The sequence below is a fragment of the Bombina bombina genome, chromosome 3, assembly GCF_027579735.1.
Source record: "Bombina bombina isolate aBomBom1 chromosome 3, aBomBom1.pri, whole genome shotgun sequence".
In the NCBI taxonomy this organism is placed as follows: Eukaryota; Metazoa; Chordata; class Amphibia; order Anura; family Bombinatoridae; genus Bombina; species Bombina bombina.
The window spans coordinates 344,390,088-344,417,276 of NC_069501.1; positions in this window are offsets into that span (position 1 = coordinate 344,390,088).

Consider the following 27,189-nt stretch of genomic DNA (forward strand, 5'->3'; position numbering starts at 1 on the left):
GGTTTACTATTGGTTGACATTAATATGCGTCCCTCTGATTGAAATATTTCATTTTGTGAGGACCTGTTTTAGAGTTAAACTAATCTTATATGCTCCCCTGTTTTCGAAGCTCTATACTCAACATGTGCATTTGTTTTATTATGAATGCATATTCATGACGAAAATACGTATATTCATTTTATTTTCACAAAAAGAATATCCAAATAAATGCACTAATTTAAAGAAAAATGATTATATACTAATGAAATTTGTTAGTATACATGTTATCCTGTAAAAAAACTTTTAAAGGTTAATACTTACCTACAGCTCACTGGGGAGTCGCACTAATCCTTAACCTTTTTCACAGAGTACAGGGCCGGGCTAATAGGAAGATTATATGGAGTATAATATATATGTAGGTTCAGAGTGTGGCCTTTATAGTATTTTCCCCTTCTAATACCCCTTTATTTCATGTTTATATTTGATCTGGTCCAGATGTAGCTGCCCTTTTCTCATTTGGGGTAAGCCTTTACCTTTTTTCAATATTTCTATGCTTCAAAGGGTTATTTATCTAACTATTTATTAAAAATTGAGGTAACCTGCTATTGTTCAAGGGATATGCAACCCATTTTTTTCTTTCATAGTTAAGATAGAGCATGCAATTTTAAACAACTTTCTAATTTACTCCTGTTATCAATTTTTCTTTGTTCTCTTGGTATCTTTATTTGTAAACCAGGAATATAAGCTTAGAGGAGCCAGACCATTTTTGGTTCTGCACCTGGGCGGTGCTTGCTGATTGGTGGCTAGCTCCTAAGCTTACATTCCTGCATTTTCAAATAAAGATACCAAGAGAATGAAGAATAATTGATAATAGGAGTAAATTAGAAAGTTGCTTAAAATTGCATGCTCTTTCTAAATCAGCAAATGTTTTTTTTTCATAAACCATAAAAAGCACCCATGCATTACTCATAGCTGCAAAATTTAGCGCATTTTTTTTTTTATATATACTTTACAAGCAGCTGAGTTCATTGTATTATAAGCAATGGGAACAATCTCCCACTGGGAGGTTCATTTCTGCTGCTGCCCCTTTTTATATAGTACAGGTGGCAATTTCAGTAGGCAAAAGCAGCTGTTTTAAATCACAAAATACAGGTAAAGGAAATATTTCTTAACAGTGTAACGTACCCCAGCAAGCTTATTGGGAACACAAGCGAATTGCAATACAATATCCCTTTAAACTATTTTGGTTTGGACACTTCTATTAACAAATCTGAAAAATCTTAATTTCTTCATGTAATTCTACTGAAAAGAAGGTTAATAAAATAATTTTATTTTAGGGTCTTCAAATGGGATCCTTTGTATTGAATATGAAAGCTTAGTGGATTTGCGCACACATATTTGGTCTGATTAATCCTTCAAGTGAGGGATTGTGCAAGCTAAGTGGGAGCTGCAGGTTGCCTGCATGTATGTGCTTTACATCATTTGGATTTCTACATGTTCACTAGAATATGAGCTCATATTGGCAGAATACTCAATAAAAGCAAATTTAGCTTCAGGAGGGCAGTCAGAGATGCAAGTATGTAACATGCTTCAGTCAAATCTGCAGTGATGTGAAGTCTAAAAAAAATTTGAATCAAGCGTCAGCTGTTTAACGATGGCTCTTCCAGAATCACAATGGGCCAGACTAACAAGTGGAGCACTAATTAACGCAACTGCTTGAGCGTTAATTGCGCTAGAAGTAAGCTTGTGGGTTTGCACTCTTATGAGTTGAAAGTAAACTGTTTTCACTCTCGCAGTAACCAACAATTGAAAAAAGCTGAATATACATTGCGTGTTTAAATATTCCCTTATAGAAGTCAATGGAGGAAAAAAAAGTGGAAAATAACCCTACTCGCGCGCAAACCCGATTGCATATTCTCATGTGCGCTAACCCGACATGAAAATATGAATATTTCACATTCCAATGTTCTTCACATAGAGGAATATGTTCTATTTATTCATAAATACATATTTCTACATACTAGATCTGATAGTATTTTGGTACACTATATATCTACAGTATACCTATATATATAGATGATTATTTATAGGTATAGATATAGACAGATATATATATAGGAATATATATTTAAAAATACTTAGAATATATTCATCTATGTGAAGAACATTGGAATGTGAAATATTTACAGTAAATACATAGTTAAACACTTTATTAAATATGAATATTGCATAAATAAGATTTTACATGTTGTTATCTCCTTAACTGTAAAGGGCTCCAAAAATGCACTTCTATATATATCTGTAAATACATATCTACACATATATAAATACACACACACATATATATATATATATATATATATATATATAAATATACACAAATATATACATACATATTTAGACATGTATGTATCTCAATGTTAAAGCCCTTTGAAGTATTTTTTTCTAACACCTGAGACCTCATACCTTTGAGCCCCTATACCTTTTATTACAATTTTTTTTTTAAACTTTATTCAACCAAAGAGGTATTCACATAAAGCAAGGACATTGATAGGTCTCCTTACATACATAGACAAGGTTTTACATCACTACCAATACAAGGCCTTGATGATATTGATGTCCAATGAAAAGTTCATAATAGTCCTTCATTAGTATAGTCCAAGAGTCATTGGTCATGCTTTTTACCCCTCATTTTCCATTTTCTCTTTAATAATAACAATTAACAACATAAAATAAAATAATAACATGCACCGGTAGAATGTGGTGCAAATCCTACTTACCCAGAGCGCCCCCAGGCCACCAGCCACCTGCTAGTCCCCTAAAGTAATTTAAGTATGAGAGAATTATGTTTGAAAATTGGGCATTTTATGTTGCAGTGCCAGAAAAGCACCAGTTTACTCTGAGATTATCTTTTAATATAAAGTCACAGTGTTTAAATGGGTATAAGACTCTTTCTCTAACCGTCTTTAGTAAGTGTAGTAAGTATAGCTCCCATTTCTTTATGAAACGTGGTATCCTTTGTTCACTATTTCCCTTGATATCTGCCTGCTATACAAGCATTTGGGTATGTATGTTAGCAAGAAATTTTTGGAATGGTGGGGATGTATTATCCACCCATTTGTGTAGTATCAATTGCCTGGCCACCAAAATGGCCATATTAGTCAAGGTATCCTGTGAGTGCGTTCTATGTTCCGGAAGTAAAAACAAAACCTGTTGCGCTGATATGGATATCCGCTTTTTGGTCACTCTAGTCAGCCAGTATATTATCTTGCCGCAGAACCACTTTAACTTGGGACAGTCCCATAATAAGTGAATTCAGTCAGGATTCACCTGATTACATTTAATACAAACATCCCTTGCTCCAGCAACCCACTTGGCCCTGATGGCTGGGGTGATATATGCCTGTTGAAGGATTTTAGTATGTGTTTCTCTCAAGTTTGTGGATAATGTTGTGTCCCTCACCTTTGTGAAACTATTTGTAAGTTTCTCACCATCAATCTCCATTGCTCTACACCTAGACCACTTCACTGATATTTTTTGAATGGCCAAAGCGTCATGATGCTTGAGTATGAGAACATACGTGTTTGCCAACTTAAATGAGCCCTGTTCGGCCAGTGAGCACAGTGCAGTGATATAATTATTTTCAGTGTTGAGAAGGCCTTCCGTTTTTAATGTCGTAACATAATGTCGGCATTGAAGATACGCAAATCTATGTGTGTTTGGAAGTTGATAAGTGTTTTGTAACTCCTGAAAAGGGTGAATGTCAAGGGTCAGTGGATTAAAAAGTTGTCTGATTTGAGTGAGGTTTTTCTCCTGCCATACTTTAAACACTTCCGTAGTGTATCCAGGTAGAAAGGAGAGGTTACCCTGTATAGGAAGGATACCACTGGTAGTGAACTATATACCCCATAATTTACACAATTTGGCCCAGGCTCTCAGGGGATCTCTAAATAGTACATGATGCTTAATTCCTTGGGGCAAGGAATTCAACTTTGCGTGAAGCAAGAAAGCTAGGTGTAGTGGATATGTAAGACCTGTCTCTAAAGTAGGAATCGTAAACTGTCCATTTCCCACTAGCCAGTCTAGTACAGTCTTAGTCAGTGTCGCCCAGTTGTACCATAGGACGTTCGGGAGGCGCAATCCCCCTCTATCAAATGGCATGGCCAAACCAATCCCGCTAATCCTTTGCTTTTTTCCTTTCCAGATAAAGTTGCCCAGAGCAGAGTGTATTGCCTTGGCATCTTTTTGTGATAGCAGTAAGGGAAGCATTTGTAATGGATAGAGTATCTTAGGCAAAGCTATCATTTTGAACAGATGTATTCGACCCATCAAAGACAGGGGAAGTTTATCCCATCCTCGCAACAGTTCCCTTATGTTTGTGACCGTCTTACTTATGTTTAGTGTATATAGTGTATTGGGATCTATGTGGATTTGAATGCCTAAATATTTAAATGTACCCTCCGTCGTATGAAGGCCAGTACTGCTGAGAGTGTGATGCTTAGTATTTTTCAGCAAGAGAAAGTTCCTAATGTGTCAATAATATCTAGGAGTTTGGGTACATTGGACATTGGGTCTTCTATTAACAGCAAAATGTTGTCATCATATAGTGACAAATGTTGTCTGTGGCTTTTAATATCATTTCCATTGCTATGTTGCCTAATATAACAAGCCAGTGGTTCTATGGCCAGGTCAAAGAGGAGTGGGGATAGGGGGCAGCCCTGCCGGGTCCCCCTTTGTAGACCAAAGGATGTGGACAAGCCACCATTTATAATTATTGACACTGTAGGGGCTGAATATAGTTTTTGGATAAGATTAAAAAAAGTGCCAGTGATTCCGAAACAGGTCATGGATGTGTATAGATGTCCAATTCTATCCTATCAAAGGCTATTTTGGCGTCCAGCACCAAAAGACATGCATCTTGTAGATCTGATTGTGTACCGGAATGGGTTTTGTACCAATAATATGAAGATATAGCTAGAGTTTTTCTTATATTTACCACGGATGAATGTCCCATGACAAATCCGGTCTGGTCAGGGTGGACCAGCAAGAGAGGACCCGTTCTAATCTATCTGCCAATATTTTAGTCAGTAACTTGTAGTCGCTGTTAAGCAGCGATATCGGTCTGTACGAGGAGGTAAGTGTGGGGTTTCTATCCGGCTTGGGTAGGATACAGATATTAGCCTCTGTAAACCGTACATTAGGCTGTAACCTGTTCGTTAAGTAGTTTGAGTATAGCGATGCTAATATGGGGCCAACTTCCTCCCCTAGGAGTTTATAGTATTCTGCTGGCAGCCCATCCGGGCCTGTAATTTTTGTTTTTAATATTTTTTATTAGATAGTGTTATTATAAATGTGACTGCACTTTTAAATGTGTTTTGATGTGTTTTGTTACAGTTATTATTTGAGCGTATAAGTTAACCAGAGCTCTGAGGTTGCGCTATCTTGACGGAACTACTTCTGATGCACACAAACAGCCACAATAAATCCAATATCGCTTGCAACCAACTGTTAGCATGCCACTCATAATCTGGCCCTCTGTTGTTATATGGAAAGAAACTAAGGTGTTGTAATGTTTTTTACAATTGCAGTGGTATACAACTCATTGTGCAAGCAAAACTTTTACGTTTCTAATTTATAATAAACAGAAGTAATTACAAGACATTTTTACTGTTTTGTTGTAGAATAACATATCAGTCACATCTGTTTACTGCAATTGTTAGCAAATACTAAACTCCACATACCATTTACTTTATTTGAAGGAGCCAATCTGGGTTTTAGTCTGCAGACAAAAAGGCTTACCATGATGCTAGTATAACGTACATTGTTCATTCAGATATAGCCAATTTGGGAAAGATATAAAGGGGCTGAATTATCAAGCTCCGAATGGAGCTTGATGCCCCTGTTTCCGTGCAAGTCTTCAGGCTTGCTGGAAACAACAGTTATGAGGCTGCGGACATCAATTCGCCCGATCCTATACAATTGGGCTGATTGACACCCCCTGCTAGCGGCCGATTGGCTACATCGTATCATGTCCGTCCGCACTTTAATAAATTGGCCCCCTAGCCTTGACTAAAATTAACATTTACTAAACATTACATATAAAAATCTCAAAATGTTTTGTTTTCTGCCTTTTTAAGAGAGAACCAAAACTAGCAATGCACTACCCTGGTGCTTTTACATGAAGAGAAAGATCTGTTCCCCCAAAGGAGAACACTAAGAACAAGGCAGCAATACATGGGCACACAACAAACAAAAATAGATAACAAAGATGTCAAGATAATTAATCTGGCTGGTGTCCCGTTGAGACAGGAACATCATACAATATTAGCTAAAGGATTATCGTTTATACCAACAGCATGATACAGGAGATTTGATTGGGTTAAAGACACAAAAGTATCATAAGAACATAAGTAAAAACCAACTTAAAGATTTAGGGATTGAAGCAGAAGATCATGAGATGGTCCAGGCTATGCTTGAGCTATTAAATGAAAATGAGGATCCCCTAGATGATGGCAATAAAAGTTTAATAAAAGGAGAAAGTACATTTATGCCAATGATCTCAAAATACCCCATGATAGAGAAATTTGTTGCCTTAGTAACGACTGAATTAGAAACTTTAAATACAAAAAGTATAACTGGTAAAAATCTGAGTTTCAAAGAGAGAACAGCTCGGATGGAGCTAAAAACTAACACTAATATCACACTAAAAAATGCTGACAATGGGGGTAATACAGTGATTATGAATAATACAAATGATCAGAAAATGTGTAAGGACATACTAGATAATAATTAAAATTACTGTATTATCAGAACAGATCCAACAGATAAATTTACAGAGGAACTGATATCTATGTTAGACTGGAGATTCAATGAGAGATTAATCACCAAGGATGAACATCAATACATGATTAATAAGACTGCGAGAACTGCCACTTTTTATAGTCTCCCAAAGATACATAAAAATGTTATTGACCCCCCCAGGTAGGCCCATTGTATCGGGCAATGGATGCCTTACAGAAAAGGTCAGCATTTTCTTGGATAAAAAGCTCAGAAACTTTGTACATACAATGACATCATATGTACAGGATACAAAAGATGTACTGAACCACTTAGAAAATATGGTAGTGGATGATAACATCTTATTAGCAAGTATAGATGTAGAAAGTCTTTACTCTAATATTATGCACAATTTAGGATTGAAGGCAGTTAAACATTTACAAAAAAAACATAAACCCAAAAGGATGATTTTGTTAATAACCTGCTAGAATTCATCCTAATGCATAATTACTTCCTTTTTGATAACAAAGTGTATATACAAAAAAAGGGTACAGCGATGGGTACCTGCTGTGCATCCACTTTTGCCAACTTCTTCCTGGGATGGATAGAACAAATGAGCATCCTGAACCAGGATGTCAATCCATAAATGAAATATATTGAACTGTACTTACAGTACATTGATGACGTGCTAATACTGTGGTCCGGTATTAAAAATTACTTCCTGAATTTTTTGACATGGTTAAATAATAATATATATGGAATGAAATATACACACATGATAGATGAATCCAAAATTGCCTTTTTAGATCTGCTGATCACTAAGGATAGCGATGGCTCCTTAAATACTAAACTTCACAGAAAAAGTACATCAACAAATAGCCTTCTTGAATGGAAGAGCTTTCATCCGAAGAGTCAGAAATTAGGTATACCCACAGAGCAGTACCTAAGGGCCAGAAGGAACTGTAGTAAGGAAGAGGACTTCAAAAGGGAGGCACAGGAATTGAGAAAAAAGTTTAGAGAGAGGGGTTACCCCAATCAATGTCTCAAAAAAGCTTATCAAAAGAGCAAAAGCTATAGATCGAAGATCCTTACTGAGTGAAACAAAAGCAGGTTGTAAGCCTGAACAGGTACAGAAACAGACTATAAGAATTATAGGTACATTTGATGAAAACAATTATAAAATTTGCCAGATTTTTAAGAAACACTGGCATGTACTTACTGATGACCCCAACCTGTTAGAAGTAGTAAGAGAAAATCCATTATTAACAAACAGAAGATCAAAAAATCTAAAGGATATTCTGTCTAATAGCCATTATTGTGTGTCTAAACCAATAACTTAGCTAAGGGAAACAAAGGGCTTCTATAAATGCGGTCAATGTAAAGCTTGCAGGAACGTGATTCCTACAAAATGCTTCACAAACCCCAATACCAACAAAAAATATGAGATTAAAACCTTTATGAACTGCAGGTCCAACATGGTCATTTATGTTGAAATGTGCAAATGTAATTTGATTTATGTAGGGGAGACCTCTAGAGAGTTAAGAACCAGAATTTTGGAGCATATGGGGGATATCAAATGGAACCGGTCTGTACCAATAGCCCAACACATGAATACATATCATGCCAATGATACATATAATATTCAGTTTTTTGCAATTGAACAAATAATAAAATTGAGAGGCAGGAGAGGCAATGTAAATAAAACTCTGCTACAAAAAGAATGTAGGTGGATACATGAACTACAGCCAGCCGCACCAAAAGGGCTGAATGTGGCAGTATCATATAAATGCTTTTTGGGATAAATATGTGGTACATCTCTGAGACTAGCTTATAATGTTTTAAACTATGTTTATCAATATACGCACTAAAAATTGAGTCTAACTTTACAGCCACACATGTAAGGTGATTACGATCATGCATGTAATAATGTCCCCCTACTAAAATTCAGTAGTCCTATAGCTATTCTTGTATGAAATTCACCATCATGGATAGCACATATATTGGGCTAGGACTCCAAGAGGGGTTAATGGCCATCTATATAGAAAGATAGATGGTATGTTCTATAGCTATGGCTATTTAGTATGTAAGAATAAAATGGCACAGTATCATATACAGATTGAACTAGATGTGTGACCATATCTGTGTTCTTGTGTGTATAAAGAGGCATCTGAAATCTTAAAATGTAATGAAGTAGTAGTAGTCATGACATCCAGAATAAGAAACATTAGGAAGGCTGTTCTATAAAGCTCTGTAATGAGTAATGAATCAGTGAACTTATACAGTGACTAGGTGACAATATGAATTTGTTCAAAATATGTGAGCACTCACTGCCGATATTTCATTATGTGAACGCCAGGTAGTAAACACTTCTGCCAATTCGATAGGTTACTATGGCAACATATACCTATAAAAGAAGCAGAGTTGGCTGAAACCGCCCCTAAGCCCTGACGAAGTCACGCACAATTGTCGAAACGTGACGGTGGGCGGGACTATGAGAGACGTAATTGTGAATATGTATGTGTAAACTAGAACTTGATACATCTGATAAGTGTGATACATTTGATATTTTATGTAGCAGTGTGTAGCTTGTAAGCGTTATTCCATTGATTGGAGACTGAATAGCCAACTAATGCGTATGATTGTATAACGCTAAGGGGCCTTGCTACCAAATACATTACCTGATACACGCAATGGAAACAGGAGTGTTTTTTCAAGCTGTAGAAATTGAAATTCTCTGAATGTTTGTCAATAAGTATTAGGGATCACAGCTAGAATTCGTCTGACTGTGTTAAATCACAGCAGTACGCAGGAAGGAGGTCGCCTTTGAGCGCATAGGATCTGTATGTCTGTTTGTATCCCTATACTGACACCTAACTGATTCCATAGTCTCTCACAGCTCACACGGCCTTATTTTAATTAGCAGATCAGCATTCAGATAGTGGAAGTGACCTACCCCCTATTAGCTGGTATATTAGCTGTGGTTTTAAATGTATGTGTTGCATAAATGTTAATAAAGTTTATTATTTTATCCATAAATAATTTGCTTTTACATGACCCCCATAATACAATTCTCAAAACCTGAAAGGAGATACGCAAAGCAAATACGCATATAACTCAACCCCCACCACACACACACAGTTTCTATGAGCTAAATCCAATTAAGGAAAAATATCTAGTCTTGAGAAGTCAGCAGGGTGCATTTAACTTCTGAAAAAGAGAAAATTCTCAATTTCTAAATTCTAGAACTATGTTACATGAAAGGGGGCAACATTAATAATAAAAGTATATTTCAAAGTTCATTACGCATTAAGTAAACATTTCATATAAAAATCTCAAAGTTTTTACTGTCCATTTAAGAGAGTACCAAAACTAATAGGGAACTCTAACTTCACTGGCCTAAGTTCAAGTACATGATCCCAATCTCACATTTTTACTGATCACTATACTGCTCCTGCCCTACCCTGGTTCTTTTACGTGACTCTCATAATGCAATTCCCAAACTTTTACTGGAGCTACCTAAAGCAAATATACATATCACTCAAAAGGTGGTTGGAGTAAAAGTCATTAAAGGGACTGTATACTATAAAATTGTTTTTCCGGTTACTTTTTTACCAGCCGCAGAGTATAAATGTATGAGATTTGCTTTTTTAGGTTTATTTGTGTAAATCTAATAATCTGTGTATTATTGCATCAGCCAATGGGATTTTTTCTACCTTAATTCCGATTGGCTGATAGAATTCTATCAGCCAATCGGAATTGAAGAGACGCCATCTTGGATGACGTCATTTAAAGGAACCTTCATTCAGTGTTAGCCGTCGGAAGGAAGAGGATGCTCTGCGTCGGATGTCTTGACGATGGACCCGCTCCAAGCTGGATGGATGAAGATAGAAGATGCCTTCTGGATGAAGACTAATGCCCGTCTGGAGGACCGCTTCGCCCGGCTTGGATGAAGACTTCTCCCGGCTTCGTTGAGGACTTCGGCCCGGTTGGATGAAGACTTGTCCTGGTAAGGTGATCTTCAAGGGGTTAGTGTTAGGTTTTTTTAAGGGGGTATTGGGTGGGTTTTAGAGTAGGGTTGGTTGTGTGGGTGGTGGGTTTTAATGTTGGGGGGGGATTTGTATTTTTTTTACAGCTAAAAGAGCTGATTACTTTGGGGCAATGCCCCGCAAAAGGCCCTTTTAAGGGCTATTTGTAATTTAGTGTAGGGTAGGGCTTTTTTTATTTTGGGGGGGCTTTTTTATTTTGTTAGGGGGATTAGATTAGGTGTAATTAGTTTAAAAATCTTGTAATTTGTTTCTTATTTTTTGTAATTTAGTGTTTTTATTTTGTACTTTAGCTAATTTTATTTAATTGTATTTAATTGTATTTAATTTAGGGAATTAATTTAATTATAGTGTAGTGTTAGGTGTTATTGTAACTTAGGTTAGGTTTTATTTTACAGGTAAAGTTGTATTTATTTTAGCTAGGTAGTTATTAAATAGTTAATAACTATTTAATAACTATTGTACCTAGTTAAAATAAATACAAACTTGCCTGTAAAATAAAAATAAACCCTAAGCTAGCTACAATGTAACTATTAGTTATATTGTAGCTAGCTTAGGGTTTATTTTATAGGTAAGTATTTAGTTTTAAATAGGAATAATTTAGTTAATGATAGTAATTTTTATGTAGATTTCTCTTAATTATATTTAAGTTAGGGGGTGTTAGGGTTAGGGTTAGACTTAGATTTAGGGGTTAATAACTTTAGTATAGTGGCGGCAGATTAGGGGTTAATAAATGTAGGTAGGTGTCGGCGATGTTAGGGACGGCAGATTAGGGGTTAATAATATTTAACTAATGTTTGTGAGCCGGGAGTGCGGCGGTTTAGGGGTTAATATATTTATTATAGTGGCGGCGATGTCCGGTTTGGCAGATTAGGGGTTAAAAAATGTTTTCAAGTGTTTGCGATGCGGGAGGGCCTCGGTTTAGGGGTTAATAGGTAGTTTATGGGTGTTAGTGTACTTTTTAGCACTTTAATTAAGAGTTTTATGCTAAGGCGTTGTAGTGTAAAACTCTTAACTACTGACTTTAAAATGCGGTACCAGTCTTGACAGGAGATGGTGTTCCGCTCACTTTTTGGCAGATTCGTAATACCGGCGCTATGCAAGTCCCATTGAAAAAATAGGATACGCAATTTACGTAAGTGGATTTGGTATTTCCAAGTCTGGCCAAAAAGTCAGCGGTACACCTGTACCTGCAAGACTCATAATACCAGTGGGCATTAAAAAGCAGTGTTAGGACCTCTTAACGCTGCTTTTTAAGCCTAACGCACAACTCGTAATCTAGCCGATGGTTTATTATGTTCTAATTCCCCAAAATTGCAAATATATTTTTTAACACCATTCGTGTTTTCAACACCATATAAGGTATTTTTATTTACATTTTTATTAAAACAGTTACTCTTTGGTATTAATCACCTAGCCACAAAACAACATTTAGAATTCTATACTTGCATTGTCAAATACAAAACAGTAACAGAAAAAAAGAAAACATATACATTTTTCCATATTTTAACAACAATTTGTAAAAATAATAATAGTAATAATAATAATAATAAAATATATTAGTAATTGTATATTGTAAAAAAAAAAAAATAAGCATACATGGGTACTCTTGACCTAACATGCGCAGATTGCCAGGTAGCAAAATTCAATGGATAGGAAAATTCCTCACCACAATACTCACATGTTTTTGTTGCCCGCTAACTGTACATTCACACACAGAGTACTAGGCCACTGCAGAGCTGCTGTAACACACTAGTTTTTTAAGTATGTCTCAAGCTTCCCCCTATGGACAAGCCAAGCTGAAGGGGAATAGAATTTACTTCAAGTAATGATTGTTTTTCTACCTCATTAAGTTATAGTAGCGCACAATTTATTTCACTTTTACATTTTCTGCCTCATATTAAAGCACAGATTACTTTTGTGGCCCCAATGATCAAAAGTGCCGTGAGGCAGCAATATTCTAAAGGGAATGCCGATGAAATATGGGTGCCGATGCTGGTGAAATATTCCAAGCAGCATCAGCACCGACACTGGCAATGCAAAGTAAAAGATCCTTTCTAAATATATAGCACCAAGCCTAATAACTATACCTATGTACTGCTAAACTGACATATCCCATCACTGCAAACTAACCCTACACTACTTAACCCCTATACCGCCAATAGCCCACAGCAAAAAACTTCCTAACCTATAAACCCCTATACCGCCTTTAGCCCACCGCAATAGACTTCCTATCTTATTAACCCCTATACCGCCAATAGCCCACTCCAATAAACTTCCAAACCTATTAATCTCTATACCACCAATAGCCCACCACAATAAACTTCCTAACCTATTAACCCCTATACCACCAATAACCCACCGCAAGCATCCGGTACACTAATTCATCCCTATACTGCCAATACCCCCTAACCTATTAACCCCTACACCATCACAACCGAAAACGCAAACTACCCATACACTACCTTACTCCTAAACCCCCACCACCTCTAATCTAAAAGTCCCTGTTACCAAAAATAATAAACACAACATTTCCCCCCCAAGAAAAACCCTAACATTACAGAAAATAAAAAAACAGCACTACCAAAAGTAACAGACCAACAGTTATGCCTATTCTAAAACTAAAGCTCCCCTTAAAAAAAACTACCCCAAAGTAAAAAAAAAACTAAACTATAGTAGTAGTCCTTAGAAGGGCTTTTTTGTAGGGCATTTCCCTAAAGTGATACAGCTCTTGTTCTATGTAAAAAACAAACCAACCTACACTACACTACAAGTAACCCCCCTCCCAAAAAAAGGCTTTCTAACATAACATACCTAAAAAGGGCATTTGGCTGGGCATTGTCCTTAGAAGGGCATTTAGCTATTTTGCTGCCCAAAGGTTGCCCTGAAAAGGTCATTTGGTTGGGCATTGCCCTTAGAAGGGCATTTAGCTGTTTTGCTGCCCAAGAAAAAAAAATATTCTTAAAAATAAAAAATCCCAACAATAAAAAGCCTAGCACTAAACTCCAAAGAATGTACTCACCAAACTTGAATCCAGCGCCTATGCGCTTGCCAACTGTGGTGCTCCTCTTCTATCCCAGTAGCGGTGGTCCATCTATTTTCTTGACCCAATGGCGGTGGTCCATCTTCTTTCTTGATCCCAGAGGCGGTGGTTCATCTTCATCAATCTTCTTCCTCGCTCTGCTGGGGAAGTCTTCATCCATCTTCTACAAAATGTATCTTCTTATCTTCTTTTCTTCTCATCTTCTCATCTTCCAGCCAAGGTGTCCTCTTCATGTGGTCCCCCGCTGCACATTGAATTTTGAATGTGATGTAGCCCCTTATATAGGGGTATCCTTGAATTGCTATTGGCTGATTTTCTAAATCAAATTCAAATCAGCCAATAAAAGAAAATATATTTTTTGTAATGTTATTTTTCCCCCTGTAAATTTAGTGTTTTTTTTTTTTATTATTTTTAACTTAGGGGGTTAGAGGAGTGGGAGGTTAGGTGATAGGTAGTTAAGTAGTATTGGGGTAGTTTGTGTTGGTGGGTTGTGATGGTGTAGGGGTTAATAGGTTAGGGGCTTATATCATTGGTGGGTTTAGGAGGTTTAGGGATTAATAGATTATGTGGTGGTTAGGTCTTTAGGTTATGTCAGATTAGGGATTAAAATTGTAGTTTGCGCTGGGGGTGAGGGTGCCTAAGGGGTGAATAGCTTATTTTAACATTGCATTTATATACAATGTTAAAATGATATGCATTGTCATGTATAATGCATATTATTTAAATTATTATATATAATTTAATATGTAGTTATTTTGCCTTGTTCATTTTATTATTATGTTAAACATAAATATATATTTTAAATTATATATTGAAGTATAAAATAATACAATGAACAATCCATAATAACTACCTTATACATGACAAATTATATAATTTTAACACTGTTAAAGGTCCTATAGTTATAATAGGGATTTTTTTGTGTAATTTATAAGTCAGCTAGATTGCAGACATTGCGTAGGTGTAGGCGTTTTTGGGAGTTAGGAGGGCGTGCCAGTGGGAGTAAAGGGAAAAAATTATGTAGGTGCAGGCAGTCTGTTAGCTGGGTGTTTCAGGGAAGTGTAGTTAAGGTGTGACGTAGGTATAGGCGATATTAGGTAGTTAGCTGAGCATTCCAGGGGGAGTAACCTGTACTGTGATTGGCATACATCGCCACAAGTGTGATATATTATAATCTCTGAAGTACAGGTTGTGAGTAGGGTGTCAGCTATTTGCAAACTTTTCAGTGGTGAGATATTCCAGCGTGAGGCAGTTAGTGTAGGTTTAGAGAATATAAGGTTACACATGCATTATAAGTGTTCCAACACAGAAACGTGTTTCGTTTCAGTGAGCGCACTGTCTGCTCTGTGTAGGAATACTTCAAATATGACCCCCACAACCGCCGGCTGAAAGTGCCGACAAGTGGCGATGTCGGAAATGTTTATTTGACACTAGCGCTCCCATTATATTCTATGTGAAACACATCGCCATTTGCCGGCACTTCACAGTCAACCCCTTTTTTTAGAAAATTTCAAGAGACTGACGGGCTACAAGGCTGATGAGGCCATAAAGGAAGTTTCTCATCTGTATTTCGATGCTGAATATCAGGGCCTCTGTGTCTTTCACCATCATGTTTCAATTACTTTATTAGCAGAGGCAATGTCGCTTGAGCTCCCGTTCAGGTTTATTTGTCCATACACTATGTTAATCATGACACCTTGCGTGCACATACATCACAGCATTCAACACATGTGACTAAAACTTGCCCCTCTAACTGCGCATGCACATGCATGCGATGGTATCACATTTTGCAACTGCAAACAATGCTCATGGGTGCGCGCATATGCAAGGTGTCATCATTAAATTAAAAGTAAAAAATAATAATAATACTAATAATATACAAAAGTAAAAATGTCGCTCTCCAAAGTGGGTTGAAAAGATAGTTATAGTGTAGACTAGTCCTGCTCTACAATAAAACTATCTTTTGAACCCACTTTGTTGAGAGACATTTTTTACTTTTGGATATAATTATTATTTTTATTTATTTTATTTTTACTTTTGGGAACATATTTTTGGGACATATGTATTGGATTTATCATCATTTCTTTCTGGATTTATTATCTATTCCTTTGGACACTTTATTTTGGGAATACTTATAACTACACATAAAAACAAAATCATATTGGACTCACTATGGGCCAGAGTACAAGTGGAGTACTAAATATTGCTTGCATGCAAGCGATATTATCGCTTCCCTTTTTAATACCAGCACACGATAATGAGCGCTGGTATTACAAGTTAATCGCATTGCAAACACAAGATCAAGTTCGCATTGCTAGGAAGCATTGGGCTCACATGAGCGTGCTTCTAAAGACTCCTATGAGAGCCTCGTTCTGATGTCGTCACCGAAGTAGAGCAGCCATGGGCAGCATTTTTAAATATATATGTACCTGTATATGAATATAAACATATATATTTATGTGTTGCTTTGTTTATATATGCATATTAAGACATAAATATACATATTATATACAAATATATTTACATTGCGGTCTATGAGAACACACAGTTCCCATAGAACGCAATGTAAAGGAACTTTTCAGTGGCATTTTTTTCTTACACCCCCTCCCACCAACTTTAAAACCCCAAAGCTGCCTTGTGCTATTTTTTTTTAAAATAAAAACTATAATGCCCTCTATTTTGAGGGCATTTGGGGCACGTTAAGACAATTAACCAGAGATTCGGATTGCTTGTAATGGCTAGTTAATTATTGTGCTTCCACAAATGGGCAAATTTGCCCGTTTGTGGGAGCGCAATAATTTACAGCTCCACGTGTAATCTAGCCCTATATATATTTTTTTTTTCATACAATGGATTTGTACTTCATTACTAGGTTAAACCCCTCCTTCTTATATATGCACATGCTGTATATATAGTAGGTTTTCTTTTGTTATCTTCTGTTAGTTTTGTTTTAACTGTGTATTAAATTAAATATATACTTTTATACTTATACATTTCTTTTGCTAATTAGCTTTGATTTATCTTTAGACCACACTTTAGCCATTTTAGGTGCTCTCATACATACATATTTTGTATACTTTCTGATATTTGGTTGGGTTATCTCCTGTTTTTGGAAGCTTGTGTGATCTGTCTGGCTCAGTGATATAGTTAATTGTAACAACAAGATGGTCTTCTTTCAAAAAAGGTTTACCTTCTCCATTTTCAAGATAATGACAGAATGGTTTTGCTTACAGCCTAGATCACCATAAAATTAACCTATCCCTTTCTGTTCAAATCACTTGCTACAAAGAGGTGTATAACACCCTACATATGAAGATGGGGCTCCAGCCGTTCACAGCAGCTTCCTACTGATATGTTTTTACTTAATTCCCAGGATATGCACCACACTTAACTATAATTGTGACCTCAGAAAACACTATTAATCTTTACTGTGCTGGCCTCCCATCAACCCCTAACTTTCAACATGTTTCTATTAACTCCTACTTCACTGACCTTCTCAATCCCAAATCATTATTAATCCTATCCACCTGGTACACATGTGCTCCTCTGTATAACTTACAAATAAAATACCCCAGGACACATAAGGACCTCTCTAGTACCTAAGGGGCCATCTTAACAGAAAGGGAACCTCCTCCAAGTGTTAATTTACACCTCTAAAACTAAACTGCAATTAAAACTGATTTTATGTTGAGGGTCAGATTTGCTATAGCTGATAGCAACAATCATTTTCATTCAATTAAGGTGTGAAGTGAAGGGTTTTCAAATCAGTACCCAGTCTAGTTCATAAGAAAAAACATTTTTTTATATAGTTTTCTTCTTTTTTTTTTTCTTTTCATTCCAAAAATCCTTCAATTGCTTTGTATTGAGAACCCTCAGCAATGGTATCCCAATCCGCTGACTTTTAGCTTATTCTCACCTTTTTTCACAGCTTTGTAGACCTAATAAAGATAGATGGGTAGTAACTAATAAGCCTTGAAGCATAGAACACGGCTCTCAGAATCAATAAACATTATGATATGCAAGCTATAACATCTTTTACATTCTTAGGATTACCTCTTCCTAGACTTTTTTACCCTAGGCACTAAAAGCACTGGCTTTGATGACCTGGCTGCTGCATATTTAAATCTTCATCTTAAAGGAGTCTTATGCAAGGTTATTTCTATGTTAACTACAACAAGAAAACCATTGTTAACTAAGTTACATTATATCATTCAAGCTTTTATTTCTAATGAACATAAAAAAATAATTTTCTATTATTTTTGTTTGTTTATTATGTTTTATCAAATTCTTTAAATGCTCAAATTGTTGCCACATATTTTTTTTTCAGTTGAGACTACTGATTTATCCACACAGGAAGATCATTGAACAATCATTCGCAAAATTCAAGCCATTAATTAATTTGTCTATACCTTTACTTGATTTAAATGTGATCACAGAAGAGCAAATGATTATGTTTACTTAAAGGGACATGATACTCCTTTTTTTTCTTCTTTTTTTTTTTAAAATCATTTATTTATGATGAACAAAATGTACATTAACATGACTCCAGAGTCCTTTGCAACACAAATATAATACAGAGAAATAAAATAATTCAGATACATTGCGAGAAACATCCATACATGTGGGGGCATTCCTTTAAAGGGACATTAATCACTTTGAGATGGTAATATAAAATGAAAAATTGTATATATAAAACAACTCTGCAATATACTTTCATTATTTATTTTGTCCTCTTTGCCTGTAATTCCACTCTGAAATTGTGAGCTTTTCAGTTCCTGTTAGAAATGGAAGTGCAGAACACTGTTAAATCTAGCACAACCATTGGCTGCACACTCTAGTGACCTATTTATAACTGACACTAATTGGCCACAGCAGAGAAGGTAACACAAGTTACAACATGGCAGCTCCCAGTGTTTTATAGATATTACAACTTTACACTTATTTTGTCACTTTTTAAACAACTAATGAAACTTTAAAAAATACATCTACATGTTAGTCATGGACTAATCTTTTCTTTGAATGCATCATTCTATCTAGCATGTATTTAATGTTTAATGTCTCTTTAAGTTAACCAAAATAATAACAATAATGGAAGTAACTCCACTAACGCTATGTATTCAGTACTTCATATATTTAACAAATGAAAGCATTCATAGAAGTTACATGTTAATAGATATATTGATTTACGTATTATCTTCATCATGTTAAGGTTTTTTATTTTTCGTAAATAAACAAACCATTAAAATAAAAAAGTGAAAAAAAAGGGTTAAACGTCTCCCTTCCTCTCCTTCCCCCTCCGCCTCCAACAACTAATACATTTTTATTATTATTCTAGTACCAAGCTGAAGGAAAAATATTTTTCAATATTAAGGTTTCAAAGGCATATTGAATGTTAAGATTTTAAGCCACTTGGACCTGTTGAGAAAAGGATATAGTGATATTAAATTGTTCAAACATGATTTGAAAATAAATTGCTTGTTTAAATACCACTACTGATGGTGCTAACTTTTTTCCCAGTTCTTTAAAATTAAGTTGTGGCCTATCGTAATTTCACCTCGCACATCGGGGTATCCAATATACGGCGCCGTCAGATGCTAAAGTGGCGTAAGTAGGACAAATTGGCATTGTTCAGAAAACGCAATTTTAGTCGTCGCAAGTACTTACGCCGGTATTTTGTCCACGTAAAGTCTCAATAAAGTGTAGTTTTATGCAAATTAGGCTAACACTCATAAAAATGACCCGCAACTTCATCTAAAAATGCGCAACATAATTACGCTATTCAAAAGTCATATATAAACCCATGCAAAGCCGCCATTTTCTTCAGTGTGTTTGGATGGTTCGTTGAGCTACAGCACACTACAGTGGAGTTGAGAATTAGTCAGAGTAGAGAGAGAGGCACAAACAGAGGAGTTAGTTAGGTCGCATTGTTGGTTGGGTAAGCTTGTACACTTACACATCTTTTTACATATTGCACACATTTTGCATACATACATATACAAAATACACAACACTTTTTTTTTCTAACACCTCACACATTTTATTTCAATTTTACAGTGTGATAGGCTGAGTGTTTGGTTGTTATTGTGTGTGATTGAACTGGGAGTGTGAGTGTGTGTAGTGTGAGGATGGTAGGGAGAGGTAGGGCGGAGGGGAGGAGGGGAGAGGAGTGGCAGGGAAAGGAGTATTGTAGCGGACAGGAGGAGCAGCGGGGTCCGCATCAGGGAGTAAGTGGAGTGGGGAGAGGGAGAGCTAGAAGGGATGATGGCAGGGGAGATGCTCGAGAGCCCCAGAGACCAGGCACATCAAGGAGAGGGACAGAGGGTGCACATGGGGACAGAAGGGGGGAGGAGGGAGAGGATAGGGAGGAACCCACACCAGGGACATCGCAGGGAGGAAGCCCGGTGTCCACAGAGGATGAGAGGATGAGATGTCCTAATTTCTCATTCTCTGAGAATGTTGCCCTAGTCCAGGCCATCATGGACAATCACAGTGCCCTCTTTGGCCAGGAGAAGGACAAAGTTGTTGCCAGAAGGCGGAAAACAGCATGATTGGCGGTAGAGGATGCCGTCAACAGTGTGGCCCTGCAGAGGAGGACTGTTGAGGGCCTCAAAAAAAGATGGAATGACTGTAAGAGGCGGGTGAAAGAGAAGATGGGTCAGGAAGCCATGCACCAGAGGGGAGCAGGCAGTGGTCCACCCTTGGAAGCAGAATACAACGTCTGGCAGGAGATGATACGCAGGTCCCTGAGTACCACAGCAGTCCGTGGACTTCCAGGGGCTTGTGACTCAGGGGTTGCAACCACAGCACCTTATGCTGGTGAGTAACATCCCACACACCAGTAGGATATGTACTTGAGATATAACATCCTTTAATGTCACACATTCATGTACACAATCAGGAGCATGGTATTTCTCCTACTAACAAAAAACATCTACAATTATTTATGACATTAATGCTACTTAACACAATGCAATTCATGATATGAGGTGGAATAGTGCAATACTAACATGTCTCAAAGTAACACAGGCCACAAGCCACATGTAGAGTTTTCACTAAATGGACACTATAGCCATCACAATACTTTTAGAAAGCAGGTTCTGTGCCTACATCAGGCTAAAGTAAATTGTGTGACCATAGTGTCACTTAAAGAACACATTTTCTCCATCATTGACATGTACACATAACTATTGTATGAAACACATACCTGTATACTGTGCAGATTAAAATCCCTCATATCACAAATCACATTGTGCACATGCATGTTATAGAGTTTGACATGAGAATCAGTATAGGCCCTAGCATGTATCAATGTACATTGTATGCCCACATGGACATATATATGACTGTACTAATCCCTCTCATCATTTGATTCCTCCACAGAACCTCCTGTCACCAGGCTGCAACAGGCATGCCGCCACCTCCACCACCACCACCAGTCACAGGCATGCTGCCACCTCCACCACCACCACCAGTCACATGCATGCAGCCACCACCACCAGTCTTCAGGCAACAACTTGAACATTATGCTCCCAGGCATGAGCAGGGTTGGATGGCATCAGTAGAGGACCCGGAAGTGATGCCACCACCATTGGCATATGAACCCTGGACAGAGGGAAACTCTTCTTTTGGCTTTGAGGGGGAGCCAAGTCAGCCACAAAGGGTACATGTCTTTACCCCCCCAACACAATATCAGGGCAGTCATGGATTATATACACAAGGTATGTCCCAAGAAGTGAAAACTGGACAGGCTGAGTGGTCACACACTGCTTATCAATGGGACTACCAATCCACCCTGAGAGCTACAGCATCCTCTTCCCTTGGGAGAGCTCCAGCATCCTCTTCCCTTGGGAGAGCTCCTGCATCCTCTTCCCTTGGGAGAGCTCCAGCATCCTCTTCCCTTGGGAGAGCTCCAGCATCCTCTTCCCTTGTGAGAGCTCCAACATCTGCAGATGAGCATATAGCTGGAATTACTGAAGCACCAGCAGATGCAGCTGAGGATGTCCCACCATCAGATGCAGCTGAGAATGTTGCACCAGCAGATGCAGCTGAGAATGTCCCACCAGCAGATTCAGCTGAACCTGCACATTGAGCACCTAGAACCCCTGCTGCTGAAGAGCCTGTGGATGCTCTGTATTCTCCCCTGGGTGTGGAATACATTTCACTACAGAGGAGGCTCGTAACAAGCTGTGAGAGCATTCAAAGAGGCCAACAGAGGTTTCACAGGAGCCAAGAGAGGTTACTCAAGCGTAGCATCGAGCTGCAGAGGGACATTGCAGCATCATTAAATTGAATTGTACAAAACCAGTCACAGATGATGAGAATTCAGTCTGATATGCAGATACAGATGGACAATAGATGGCGGGAACAAAATCAACTCTTGGGTGTGTTGGTTGAGCCCTTTACACACCAGCAGGACACTGCCTCCAGCCTATCATCTGTGGCCAGCACTCCAACAGAAACATCTGAATCGTCTCAAACCAGGAGAACAAGGAAATCCACTACAGTCACCTCAGCCCCCTCATCCAAGAAGCCTAAAAATAAATAAATATTCTTATAGTTCTCCATAAATCTTGTCCTCTGTTTTTTACCATATAATTGTCATCCACATCCATGTGAGGTGTGTTTTACTACACTAATATTGTTAAAACATATAATAAGGCCTGTGTGGAAATGGCCCAAAAAGGTAATATTATCCTGTTTATGACATATTCTTGTACTATAACTCACATCCACAATAGTTGTTTCTGAAGGGTACATATAGTAATATTCACTTGTAAGATGTAAATCAATGTATCTCACATCCAATATAAATTGACACATTGGTATATATAGTAGTGATGTTACTGATAGGGTGGGCATTATCAGGTGTTTTAAGTCTGCAGGTGAGAGGTTGTGGTGTCTGTGATTGGTTTGACACAATTGCAAAGAGGCAGCCTTCAATAAGGTTTTAGAAATGATCATATGAGCCATCCTAGGTTTTGCTTTCAACTAAGAATACCAAGAGAACAAAGCAAGTGTTCTAATTAAATCTGAAAGTAGTTTGAAATAACATGCCCTATTTAAAAGAAGAAGGTTTTCTTTGGACTTGACTGTCCCTTTATATATTTTGGCATCAGTGCCAAGCTGTTTTAGCATTAGAATAAATTACACTCCAGTGGGTTCTAAAGAGATGAAGGTAATACAATTTAAAGTAAATAAGCAAGTATATGTCCACAATGTGATAAAGTACCTACAAGCTCAATTCATTTGATTATGGTGTGGCTTCAAACTATTTCAAATACACAAATAAACCTTAAGAAACCAATATCATACTATACTGTCCCTTTAACTATTTGAGATGCTGCTTAAATGTATGTGTTTGTTAAGGCTTACAGGGAGTTACGTTGCTTTTTTAGTCAGTGCAAGGATTGCTGCGCCTGCAATTTGTGGCGAGATGAGAATGGAGTAGATTTTGAATTCTGCATGCGTAAGTCCTTACGCTGTATATTGGATACCAAACTGCGCGTGTTTTGTATGTCAGTCTATGGGTAAAAAAATACAGGAGAAGGCAGAAATATACGCGCGTAACTTCTATGTTATGCCGTATATAGTATACCAAACCAGCGCAAAATTTGGTGTCGCCGGCTTTTGCGTGCGACGCCGTATATCGGATCGGGCCCCATGATAGCAGTATTAATTACTTTAAAGAATTGTGTGGTAAGTCCTGAGGATAAGAAAATAATGATAAGATTCTAATATAATTCTCTCATTAAGAGTCTTGTTAAGCCAATAAGCCACCTTTAGCTAAATTTGTTTGATTTTTGGACATGACCAAATACAATGAAGTAAATCTGCAGAAGCTTCATTGCATTTGGGACATTTACTTATTCAATTTTCTGCTTAATTAGCTAATTTTGTAGGTGTAATATAAGCATTATTAATTAGCTTTATATGTGACTCTTTTCACATGCAAAAGAGAGGAGCCTCCTTCACCCATTTAATACTTGCTTTAATGTTCTCTAATGTTATCTCGTTAAAATACGTCCTCCATTTTGACAGTGCTACATCCATAACTAATTGTCCCTGCTTGTCAAGTAATATTTTATACATTAATGAGATAGCGTGTATACCTACCCGATGTAAAGCAATGTAATCACCTACGGCTAGATTTAGAGTTTTGTCGGTAACGACCCGAAAAGCTAACGCTGGCTTTTTTCTGGCCGCACCATAAAAATAACTCTGGTATTGAGAGTCCACATAAAGGCTGCGTTAGGCTCCAAAAAAGGAGCGTAGAGCATATTTAACGCAACTTCAACTCTCGATACCAGAGTTGCTTACGCAAGCGGCCAGCCTCAAAAACGTGCTCGTGCACGATTCCCCCATAGGAAACAATGGGGCTGTTTGAGCTGAAAAAAAACCTAACACCTGCAAAAAAGCCGCGTTCAGCTCCTAACGCAGCACCATTGTTTCCTATGGGGAAACACTTCCTACGTCTGCACCTAACACTCTAACATGTACCCCGAGTCTAAACACCCCTAACCTTACACTTATTAACCCCTAATCTGCCGCACCCGCTATCGCTGACCCCTGCATATTATTATTAACCCCTAATCTGCCGCTTCGTAAACCGCCGCTACTTACATTATCCCTATGTACCCCTAATCTGCTGCCCTAACATCGCCGACCACTATATTATATTTATTAACCCCTAATCTGCCCCCCACAATGTCGCCTCCACCTGCCTACACTTATTAACCCCTAATCTGCCGAGCGGACCGCACCGCTATTATTATAAAGTCATTAACCCCTAATCCGCCTCACTAACCCTATAATAAATAGTATTAACCCCTAATCTGCCCTCCCTAACATCGCCGACACCTAACTTCAATTATTAACCCCTAATCTGCCGACTTGAGCTCACCGCTATTCTAATAAATGTATTAACCCCTAAAGCTAAGTCTAACCCTAACACTAACACCCCCTAAGTTAAATATAATTTTAATCTAATCTATTTAGCTTTAAATTATTCCTATTTAAAGCTAAATACTTACCTGTAAAATAAACCCTAATATAGCTACAATATAAATTATAATTATATTATAGCTATTTTAGGATTAATATTTATTTTACAGGTAACTTTGTATTTATTTTAACCAGGTACAATAGCTATTAAATAGTTAAGAACTATTTAATAGCTAAAATAGTTAAAATAATTACAAATTTACCTGTAAAATAAATCCTAACCTAAGTTACAATTAAACCTAACACTACACTATCAATAAATTAATTAAATAAAATACCAACAATTATCTACAATTAAACCTAATACTACACTATCAATACATTAATTAAATACAATACCTACAAATAACTACAATGAAATAAACTAACTAAAGTACAAAAAATAAAAAAGAACTAAGTTAGAAAAAATAAAAAAATATTTACAAACATAAGAAAAATATTACAACAATTTTAAACTAATTACACCTACTCTAAGCCCCCTAATAAAATAACAAAGCCCCCCAAAATAAAAAATGCCCTACCCTATTCTAGATTACTAAAGTTCAAAGCTCTTTTACCTTACCAGCCCTGAACAGGGCCCTTTGCGGGGCATGCCCCAAGAAGTTCAGCTCTTTTGCCTGTAAAAAAAAACATACAATACCCCCCCCCCCAACATTACAACCCACCACCCACATACCCCTAATCTAACCCAAACCCCCCTTAAATAAACCTAACACTAAGCCCCTGAAGATCTCCCTACCTTGAGTCGACTTCACCCAGCCGAGCCAAATTCTTCATCCAAGCGGAGCAAGAAGAGGTCCTCCATCCGGTAGAAGTCTTCATCCAAGCGGGGCAGAAGAGGTCTTCCATCCGATTGAAATCTTCATCCAAGCGGGATCTTCTGTAGTCATCCATCCAGAGCGGAGCGGCAGCATCCTGAAGACCTCCGACGCGGAACATCCATCCTGGCCGACGACTGAACGACGAATGACGGTTCCTTTAAATGACGTCATCCAAGATGGCGTCCCTCGAATTCCGATTGGCTGATAGGATTCTATCAGCCAATCGGAATTAAGGTAGGAATATTCTGATTGGCTGATGGAATCAGCCAATCAGAATCAAGTTCAATCCAATTGGCTGATCCAATCATCTATCTTCAGCCTCTATTTCTTGTTTCAGTAATTTGTACGTAAGATTTTTATTAAATAAGAAGGCCATACCTCTTTTCCTTTTAGAGCAAGATGAGGCAATCACTTCACCTACCCATTAAGTCTTAAGTTTATTAGCCTCTTCTAACTTTAGATGTGTTTCTTGTATGAGGGCTATGTCTGGGTAATATTTACCTAATTGCCTAAGGATAAGTTTCCTTTTAATCGGAGATGTGATACCCCCTATATTTCAGGAAAAACATTTAATATATTCCTTCATTTTATCTCCACATCATTTATATATGAGTTTGAGGAAGAGGGGAGAGGAAGGAAAAGGAGGGAGAGAGAGAGATAGAGAGAGTGAGAGAGAGAAAAGGGGGAGTGGGGGTGTGAGGGAGATTACCATAAAAATAAAAATAAAACATAATGTAACAATCAGCAAAGCCATTAAGTACATCTATCTGTCGTAACATAATAGGTAGATTTTAAAATTTTCAAGGTAGTGGAATATTGAACTTCTTAAGACAATCTTTAGCTTCTCTATCATTGGTCAAGGTGTAGGTGACATCATTATCATCTATTAGAATTTTAACTGGATATCGAAGCCTGGCCTTATAGCCAGCATTAATTAGTTTCGTGCAAAAAGGTGCCATCTCCTTCCTCTTTTAAGCTGTATAACTAGAGTAATCCTGAAACAGCAGGATTTTGGCTTCCCCTATAAGCACACTATCAATTTTCCTGTATAATCTCAAAATAGTCATTTTATCTTGGTAATTTACGGCTAGATTACGAGTTGTGCATTAGGCTTAAAAAGCAGTGTTAAGAGGTCCTAACGCTGCTTTTTAACGCCCGCTGGTATTACGAGTCTTGCAGGTACAGGTGTACAGCTCACTTTTTTGGCCAGACTTGGAAATACAGCAAATACACTTACGTGAATTGCATATCCTCTTTTTTCAATGGGACTTGCATAGCGCCGGTATTACGAGTCTGCCAAAAAGTGAGCGGTACACCCTCTCCTGTCAAGACTGGTACTGCATTTTAAAGTCAGTAGTTAAGAGTTTTACACTACAACGCCGTAGCATAAAACTCTTAACTAAAGTGCTAAAAAGTACACTAACAGCCATAAACTACCTATTAACCCATAAACAGAGGCCCTCCCGCATCGCAAACACTATAATACATTTTTTAACCCCTAATCTGCCGAACCGGACACCGCCGC